A 10290-nucleotide genomic window follows, 5' to 3' on the forward strand; every position below is an offset into this window, starting at 1 on the left:
GATCACTCGGTCCTATTACCTCTCAGTGTCTTACTTTTACGATCTTTTGGTCCTACGGCTTTACGGTATTTCGTACTTTGAATTTCAAGCTTGAATAAATTGCTGAGTTCGCTTTTAACGAATTTAAGGCTACCACAGTAAAGCTTGCCGGTCGGTATTTAACTTTCTTGAAGAGGCAGTGAAGCCTTTTTCATCCCTAAAGAACTGTATTGGTGACACGACGAACAGTAACTGTGTGTGACAGCCATAGCCTCTGCAGTTTATTCCAGAAGTGTGCAGGAGTATGGCGTCCATTGTTTCCTCGAAAGCGATCCCGCCTCACGGTGAAGTGCTGTTTGGAATCCGGTCACTTAGAGACAAAAAGCAACGAGCACGAACAGTGACCCATGGCTGGGCAATGAACAGCGTTCTTGGCGCCGACAGGTCTTGGCTGTCTCTGTATCGTGTGGTGAATAGGGCAGAAGGGGAGGTTGACTAAGGCTGGTTCTTGGAAACGGGAGCGGTTCTTGCCGGTTGACCCCCTTTCGGACTACCACGTGGGGAATTACAGCTTGGGATACTGTTCTTCGACCTCAATAAAAGGGTTAGCAGCTCAGTGTGTCGTCTCGAGGCGCAGTTACAGAAGCAGTGATGGCCGGCCCGGTTGAAAATATTTCCGCAACATCACAGCCAATATTTTGTCTAGTTATTTTGCCCAATGACGGAAGAAGGAAAGTGAAGTTGACGAGCCCAACGTTCCAGGATTTGAGGGGGAAGGTGGAAGAGGAAATTGATATTTATGACTGTAAATTCATGGTAAGTTTTGTAGCATTGATGTTTTCTGATGAAAAAAAAAAAAAACGCGTAGTAACTTCGCTCGCTATTCCACCAGCTAGCCTGCGTTTATGCTCTTTTTTCTTCGATCAGTGGAAGTGCAGGTAGATGTATCGGCGATACTAGTCAGTGTGCTCGGTTCCTCAGGGTCCTTTCCGATACTAAGACAGTGGGAGAGGTAGCCCAACTAGGTCTATGGTGTACTGTCCACCTGGAGGGGTATTCCGATCATCGCCGCGAGTGGTTGTGTTTCTCTCATATTCCTGGCAATTCGTTTTTGTCACGTTTAGTGGCTAGATGTGCCTTAATTTGGTGAGAGCAATCGACGTTCGATGGGCATTCTCTTTGTTCAGAGATTTCGGAGCGCTGCACGGTGATAAAATGAACAGTTCTTATAAGCTCTCGTGCACGGTTGTAGCGTCCGCAGATCTTAATGTATAGGCCTTCTATTTGTGGAGCAGGCATGTATGATCTACAGCCATAGCCCTAGCGCCCAGATTTTCCCAGTAGACGCAAGCCCAGCGTTGATCGGGGGGAAGAGTTTTGCAGCCCACTTTAGTAAAGCCGTCGTGAGTCCAGCCGCCATGTAACGTTGGAGCGCTTTTTCCATTGGAAACCGTAACGTTTACCACATCTCACATGCCCTAAAACTAATATTTCGAATTGAGCTGGTCAATTTGCGCCTCCCCATGTCACCGGATAGCATCACTATCGTTTATTTTATGATTTATTGTTGGCGCCCAGTTAACCTAACATTGTCTGACCAACATGGAAAGTGCCGGGTACCTTTATCCCGTAAGACTGTTAAATGCACTCATTACAAGGGAAATAGAATGTGAAAATCGCAATCCCGAGGGCTGACATACAGTAGTTTGCCATCGGCAATACCATGCCGGTGTGCGCCTGCTTTCGTACATTCAGCAGTTCACTGAAAAGCGCACGGAGCTCGTGCAGATGTGGCGATAATGCTATCAGCAAAGTTATCTTTGACGGCTACGCTGATCAGTGAACTGCTTACGGACAGATAGACTCCCCCTTGTAAAATTGCACAGCCCTACATGCACAAGTCCTCTGAATATAACACGCAAGCCATTGGCCGTTGTTGTCTAACTGCACTTTTTGTTTTTAACAGATATTTGACCAGGATTTGCAAGATTTTATCGACCTGGAAAACGAAGACACCATCCCAAATGCCGCAAAAATCAAAATCGTCAGGAACCCACAGAGTACCATGGTGAATTGAAATTTCTCATTCGTCTCTCTGGTTTTGTGCAACTTCGCTAAGGAAGGAAAGCTCATAGCATTTGCATGCACATGGATTATAGGCCCCTTTGGAAACTGACAGAGCTTATGAGGACAACCACACTGACTTGGGGTGTCTCACACCTTCACCAGATCCAGAACAGTAAGTTTACACATTGCTGTCCTCGCTGGGACATATGGGTCTGGATGTTAGGTTTTGTTCTTCTTTTTTTGTGTGTGTGTCAGTTTGCTCAATCATTAATTTTTGTAGGCGTCAACTAGCCCTTGAGTCAGCGGACACCCCGCTTAAGGACAGTGATGACTACAAGAAATTTGTCCTGCCCACCTTTGGTTACCAGGCAAGGTTTCTAGAGAAGGGGATCCCCATCAGTGGGAAATTGAGACGATTTATCGTCTCAGAGCTGTTCCAGGCTTGTGTGAAAATTGCTTGGTATGTCAACTTTGTCAAAATTTACCCAACCGATGAAAGGTGGACAAGTGTGTGCTTCTTATAGGTAGACATTTTGTAGATTCTCATCATGCAGTGTCATATTTGTAATTTCTTCTCATTTGTCATAGCTTTCTCCACTGCACTGGCATGCTAAAACAAAGCTTATTCATTGCTTGTCGTACATTTGAGCTCTGCTTATGTTCAGGTGTGCAGTTTGAGTTCACTGTACATTCAGTGCATATTCAATATTTCCCTCAGGTTTCCATCCTCACGTCTCTACGACAGAGCAGTAGACCTCCTACTAATGAAGTTCCCGCATCCTTACGGATTCCATTGGGCACGGAGGGGTATGCACTTTTAGTAGCTGCAGTACATGTAAATTTATTGCAATTTACGTCAATCATGTTGTGTTTTGCACACTATGCAGGAAGTATCTTATTGCTGTCTATTTTCTTAGCAATCATGGAAGGAGGGTCTACGACGGAAATTCAAGAATGAAAGAACAAAGCTGGATCCCACCATTGACGGCGTAGCGGACATAAGGCTGAAGCACCGTCAGAAGTCAAAGCCAGCAAGAAAGAGCACCGATGAACCAGCTGCAAAAGTGGTTCGGCTGCAGGTATGAGCTTTGAGCAGGCAGCCAGTAACCACTGTATCTATGCTATTCATTTATCACAGCAAGTGTCATGGCACCATAAGTTATTCATATCACTCCTTCGCCTTTCCAGAAGCTAGACCACCTCGATGCACCAGGAGAAACTGAGCAGAGCCGAAGAGTGCACGAGCAGTGGCTGGTAGCATCATCCCCTTCGGAGGGAGAAATCTACAAAGAGAGGCTAGCCATCACTGCGAAGGCACGTCACGAACACTTGAAGACCTTGACAGTTGAAGAAGCCTTCCAGATATATCCATTTCTGAAGAATGATGCAGCGGTTAGAATTTTTATCTTTTGACCGAGCACTCGAACATGTCTTTATGCAAGTGCTGACTATGACCGTCCCATTGCAGCTTCTCCTGGAATTCGAGGTTCTTTATGAAAGGAACCTGGTCCATCTTCTAACTGATGGCCTTAACAGGATTCTCTCTTTAGCCGAAGAGCATGGAGAGCCCCAGCATTTGGTTGCTGCTGCCACAGGCAAGTGTTTACATTCAGTGTAGACAGCTGTTTGTGTTTGTTATCCTTCAAAGCGAACTTTTTATATCTTCTGAGCCTACCTAGACGTGCTGCTGTCATGAATATCCACACAGAACAATTGATTTGTTTGTTCAGCTTTCTGCAGAGATTTCCAGCATCCGCAGCAGGAAACTAGGGGCTAACATACCATAATAACCATGCCATAACATAACCTGTCACTTTCAGACGAACCATCGCTGGCACTAAGTGAAATCGTCGGATGCTGTGGGGAGGTGATGGACGGGCTGTTTACAACGGTACGCACCATTTTAAAGAGGAATCACGATATAGAAAACATTGCTGGCATCATCTTCCTGTGGTGTCACTGTATTGGTGTTACTGCAAGTCATTTATTTCATCCTTGTTGCAGAGTGAGAGCATTCCACTTCACCCCATAATCCGGACGACAGATGGAGGCCTTCAACTCTGCGTGGATCGTCTACCTGTTTGCTCGTGCGAGGGGACCGTCCATGCTCTTGCAGGGCTGTTTGCTGCATTTTGGATTTTTAACATTGTGTACCCGAAGAAAGTGGTGAACACTATGAGGTTTATTGAGAGGGCCCTAGTGGGACTCCAGGAGACAAAGCCGCGACTTAGGTGTCTCGAATACATTAATTTTTTCAAACATTACGTGAACAGAAGGTAAATAAAAAGGAGAACTGTAAACTAAAAGTTGTTTAGTTTGCTTTATTTCGTGCCTCTGTCATTGAGTGCATGTGTTAACTTGGGGGACACACTTCTGCATTTGTAAATTTTTTTTCTAAGATTTTCTATGCAGGTCATTCTCCAGTGTCCGGAAGGCACGTTGTTGGGAAATTATAGGGTACAGATGCATACCTTCAGGGGCATTTTATCACAGGGTGTTTTATCTGAACCCTGAGGATATAACTTCTGCACTTTGAGGAATGGTGTACCCCTTTGCGAGGGCATATAAACTGAACATATATATACCTCATGTAAACCTATGTGAAGGTGTGTTTTTGACCCCTCGTAATATACGCCTGTACCTTAGAAGGGGAGTATTTTCATACCTGGAGTTCTTCATGAGCACCCTGAAGCACCACTATGTTATATCCCTTGCAGGTATACGCCTATACCTATGCCTAGGTGTGTTTAATACCCTGCTGGTATATTTTTGGCCCTTAGTGGTATATGCCTGTACCTTAGAAGAGGGATATTTTTATACCTCAAGTTCTTCATAGGCACCCTCTGCAAGGACTATTTAATATACCTTGCAGGTATATGCCCATACCTATGCCTAGGTCTGATTTAATACCTTGATGGTACCCGTGCAGGCCGTCAGAGGGGTATAGAGCTGTACCCCTAAAGGTATGGCATATAGCCCTTCGTTAAGGACTATTTTTTTATACCTGTAAGTGGGGTATAAAATAATACCCAAGAAGGGCTAAGTTATTGAGCAGGCCATCTATACCTCTAAAGGTATAGATTTTTTTCTGAGTGTAGTATCACTGGCAGACAGGAAACAGAGAAAGACAGGAAACAGAAACGCCTGCGCCTGCTTCGCAGGGTCGCGCCGTATCCCCACTAGAACTCCGCCGCAGCGCCACCTACAGTTCGATCTCGAGGCGAATACCGTGACTACCTGACCCTTTCTACTCCATGCAGTCTAGGCAGTTTAAGCAAGCGCAGAATATTGTTTTATCCCATCAGGCAGGATGCAAAGAAATGAAAATTGATCATGCTTTTGTTACTCCTATAAACGCTTTGCACTACACATACAATATACCACTATACCACGAAGCCGGAACATGCCTTATACGCATTCTCAAAACCAGCTTGTATGATAGTACCACATCTCAACCGAACTGTTCCGTGCCCTGAGTGATAAATGAATGAGAACTGCTAAAATGAAGTGGCTGACCTGCACACGGCCAGTACTATGGCCTCCTACAGGGTCCCTAAAGACCATTTTACAGGGCCTTTCCGCTCATCTCTGTGAGGAGAAGAAAGGAATATACCTAGAACGCCGCAGTCCACGTGAACAACGGACGTCTTGGTACGTGCCGAAACATGCCCGAGTACTAACGGTGGCACGATATGCAAGAGGAGAGCACTCCCGGAAACCTGTGTCGCGAATTTAAGTTCTCGCGAATCAATCCTCAAAGCAGCTCTGTTCGAAAACGCGAAAATATTTTCCACGCGGAAAAAAACACTTCTACAGTATGTCACTGATCATATTATCACAGAAGAACTCTCAGAATCAAGATGGTTCATGAGAACTTACATTGTGGAACGAGGTGTAGACCTCGTAGTCTTCATTAAAATATGTGCAGACTGGCTTTAACACAAAGATATGTTATCCTGGGCAGCCATTTTCATCACGGGTATCCTATATGGGCTGCAGCAACTTTCTTGTTGGCGGTTTCCGTTCCAGTCTCCTTGGGTACAGGACACGGATACGTTATGTATAGGGTGTTCAAAATTAAGCTTTCACTAGCACTCTATAAATAGCCCGAACAAAAGAGAAATGGTGCTATTTTTCTGTTCCTTGAGTAAGAAACAGGTGCTACATAATTAGCAGCACCTGTTTCTTACACAAGTAACGTAAAGTTATCATCCGGTTTCCTCTCATCGCTGTGTTCGCGTAGCGCTCCTGAAAGCTTAATTTTGCATAACACCCGGTAGATGAATATATTTGGAAGTATCATTCATAGTCATGAAGGTAAACTTGAGGTAGTTTGCATTCACAGCAGGGTGTCGTACTCGTTTGCTGCTTGCTTCTTGTCTGTATATGCCCAGACCCTGTTTGGTAATAATATACAGAAAGAGATAAGGCCACAAAGGAACCACAAAATACAATACTTTTATTTTAAAAATGGCTTATACAAGAAGGTGCATGGAAAGGAACAGGTGCTGCATGCATCAGAGTAAAAGCTGTGTAGCAAAAAAAAAAAAAAAAAATATTGTGCGGCTACCGTATCACTTCCTCATGCACACACAGCTCAGCTAACGAAACGTCTCACATCATTAATGCGAACCCATCGCCAGATTTTCGTTAAACCCAGAGGCGCGCAATCGTTATTCTTCCCATTCAAAGCGGGCTCTTCTTGCGAGTGTGCCATCAATGCGGTGCCGTAACTTCATACACGTTCATATCAGGAGATGTCGTCGAACGCTCTTAATGCTAACAACGAAGACACTATTGCGTACACGGCACAGGGGAAAATACGTTTCGCCAACGCTTTTACCAACATTTCTGCTACAGTTTTATTCACAGGTTTTGTTCCACACATTTTGTATAGAGCAGCGATAATCGATATTTGCCTCATAAATAGTGCAAATAGCTAAAATTATATCACCGACGGGCGTACACATGGCCCCATTCGATCAGCGTCGGTAAAGACGAGGTCACGGGTTCGTCGACTGGCAATTGAGACCCAACTCTTTCGACAGTATTGAGAAGCATTTCTGATATAAATCTTGCGTCCCGAAATAACATTATTAATAAGAAACGTGTAAAGGGCACTAAATCTCGGCTGAGCGTTGAATATCGTTAACCAGCATTGGTGAACCCCAACCTAATTCAAATGTTCACGCTGGTGAACGCACACTCTTTCACTAGTTCCAGAAAGTTACACGTTGCTCATTTTAATGCTTTGAGAGGGAAATTTAAAGAACATGCATGGCTAGGACATGGACAGTGTGACAAATGGGAATACAGCGGAAGGCGACATCTTTTCATTGAAGAAGGCGCCATGCACTACGTATATGGTAACACACAACAGCGGCGCACGTTTCGTTTCCTTTTATTCTAAAAAGCTGACAGCATAAAGGGCATAATAAGAGTTCACATACCTTAAAAATCATCTGGCGAAAGCTCACGACGGCAGGCACAGCTTTGAGTTTGACGGTTTCGACAGTCGCGGCACACTTGCGTTCCTCACACGACAATCGGTTGCTGAGAAGTCCACGAAGATCCAGTGCGCATGCCCAGACCCATCCTCCCCCGCGAAATAGCAGGATACACGTGTGATTCCAAACAGCGGGTTTACGCCCGTTATTCTTGAGGCGATATACCCGTATTTTCCACGGCTATTTTTTTACAGTGTAACTGACAATGTGCTGAAATCAAAAAACAACTGAAGCAAAGTGTGTGACGCAGGAAACACAGACACACGTAGCCTGTACGGCGTCCAGAAGCAAAGTAATTCAGGAAATTCAGCAATGGAAAAGGTACCAGCGGTGGGACATCAATCCACCTTTTCAGGTCAAAGTTCCTTTTTCGACAGCTGCATTTCCTGATTTACCTATGCTGTGCTCAGTGAACACACGCAGAACTCAGTACAGCGTTTACGTGGAACAGGCTTATGGATTATGTAAAATATACCACATGCTCTTGGAAGGGCGGCATGATTGAGATAATATGTTGGGACCCGCAAGTTTTCAACGCCACACGTATCAATGCACATAAATGTAAAACAGCGAACACGGGTGCATCAACGCGCCTTAAAGCAGCGTGTATCATGGAGAGCAAGGTGCCAATAATCTGAACGCCGAACGCTTTCGCACAATATTGTAAGATATTTCCACTGAGAGAAAGTTGCAAGACAAATGCCGCGTGAGAAAGTGAAACTGACCCTCGGCGGATAATGTCTCCTGAGACGGCGAAACAAACAAACTTGCAGATTTCCCGAACGTACAAGGGTTTGTTGCACGATTGTTGTGTGTTGATTCCTACCGGGAGCAATCTCGCTGCCGTTGCGAGGCGGAAGTGAAACTGAAAAGGTGCTTTAAAGTTTCTTGTGCTCAAGATGCACGATACTGCCACACGACAGCATATCTTGGCTAATACCCAGCCATAAGCCATCTTTCATTCCATGTGATGCAACTTTGGCAATCTAAACGAAATCGAAACCTCCCGCAGTCAGCAATAGTCTGCGTCCAGCGCGTCTGCTTCGAGTCTATGGGGCGCGTACTTCAACTTCGAAAAAAAAAAGAAAAGAGAAATACAAAAGAAAAAGCAGAGCGGTGCGGGGAAATAAATAGGAGGCACAGAGACGGTTCATGCCGCGAGTAAGCGGTTGAGCTCCCCGCCGACTGCGAAGAACTGTTCATGAGCAGCAAACCTATTGAAGGAAGCGGCCGTCGAGGCCACGACCCGGCCGTCGACCCCAGGAGCAGGATGTACAGTACCCTAGTAGCACAAAAAGTCTAGAAAACGTTTTATTTTTGTTAAACTGGGATAGAAGACGTTCGAGACGTTATCGATACATTTGGAAGACGTAATTAACAGTACGTTTATAAGACGTGCTGATATAACGTTTAAAAAACAGCTTAGTAATACCACTATAAGAGCTATCCTAATTTACGACGTTTCTAAAACTGTTTTGTGTCGCATCTAAAAGACGTATTTTGACGCCGGTTTTAAAGACGGAAATTTCAAGATGTTTTTCTCGCATGCGTTCGCTTGACGCTGTCTTCTTTGAAGATTGTTGGTAGCTGTTGTCGAAAGATCCAACATTTGTCGAACTCTAAGAAATGTCAAGCCTAGGCAGTTACCGGATTCTTCGACATATCATTTGAAGGAATCTTCTTGAGCCCCGGTGAACACGTTAATTCGTACTACGGACAGGGAACAAAGAATGAAAGTTTTTCGTCTTTCCTTATGATTTCTATGTCGTGTACCATTTCCGATTGCACCCTATCCAAGGCGCACACCGCTATCACAGCTGACGGCCGCAGCCTTCCTTCACCCCCCCCCCATACTCCGCTCATTGCCTCCTCCTTTCTTCTCTCCAACCGCTCTCCCTTTCTCTCTGGCAACCCTTCCCGCGTCTATTTTTTTTCTCTTTCCTCCTTTCCTCCCTCCCGGAGCCCCTGTCATCGTGCGGGTAATGTCCATTTCGCCATTTTGATTCGATCGCAGCCCAACGCTGGAAGGCCAGGACTGCGAAGTTCCTGCGTTTCCTGCCATTCCCGTCAAATAAAATAAGGTCAGTGCAGTAGATTGTAGTAACCCTCATCAGAGATGCGATTGGTTCAAGCTCTATTGCAAAGCGCTGGTTAGGAGGATTGATGCGTTCGTTGTAAACGCGTTTCTCATCCGGCTTCTGTGGTATTTTTTCGCGACTTTTTTGGTGTTGCAACGCGGTCTGGTTGCACGTGTGGTCTCTGTTTTATTCTATTGCAGTTAGGGAGGTACGATCTGTAGAAGATTATGACTGGCACCGGATAAATCTGGGGAGCACAGTGAAACGTTCTTCTGAGTCTGGAAGACGTCATGTACATGGTCACTGCGTTCAATAAATTGTTCCATGGAGTACATTTAGCCTTATTTTGTTGTGTCATTCTCAGATGCCCAACGATATGCCGAAAGTGAGTGGTCAACATGTTTAGGTGCGTGGCAGCTGCCATGCCAGAATGCCATGAGGTGAATTGTCGTGACATCACATAGCGTGCTTCGGCCAGTGCACCTAACTTGCATCTTGCTTAGGCCACTGCCCCTAACTTGCATCTTGCGTTACAATCATATAGTGTGCTTCGGCCACTGCTCCTAACTTGCATCTTGTGTTACAATCATATAGCGTGTTTCGGCCTGCTCTCCTAGTTGCATCTGACATTTCAGCAGTATTGTAAATGAACAAGGAGG

The sequence above is a fragment of the Ornithodoros turicata genome, unplaced genomic scaffold (assembly GCF_037126465.1).
Source record: "Ornithodoros turicata isolate Travis unplaced genomic scaffold, ASM3712646v1 ctg00000952.1, whole genome shotgun sequence".
Taxonomy (NCBI): Eukaryota; Metazoa; Arthropoda; class Arachnida; order Ixodida; family Argasidae; genus Ornithodoros; species Ornithodoros turicata.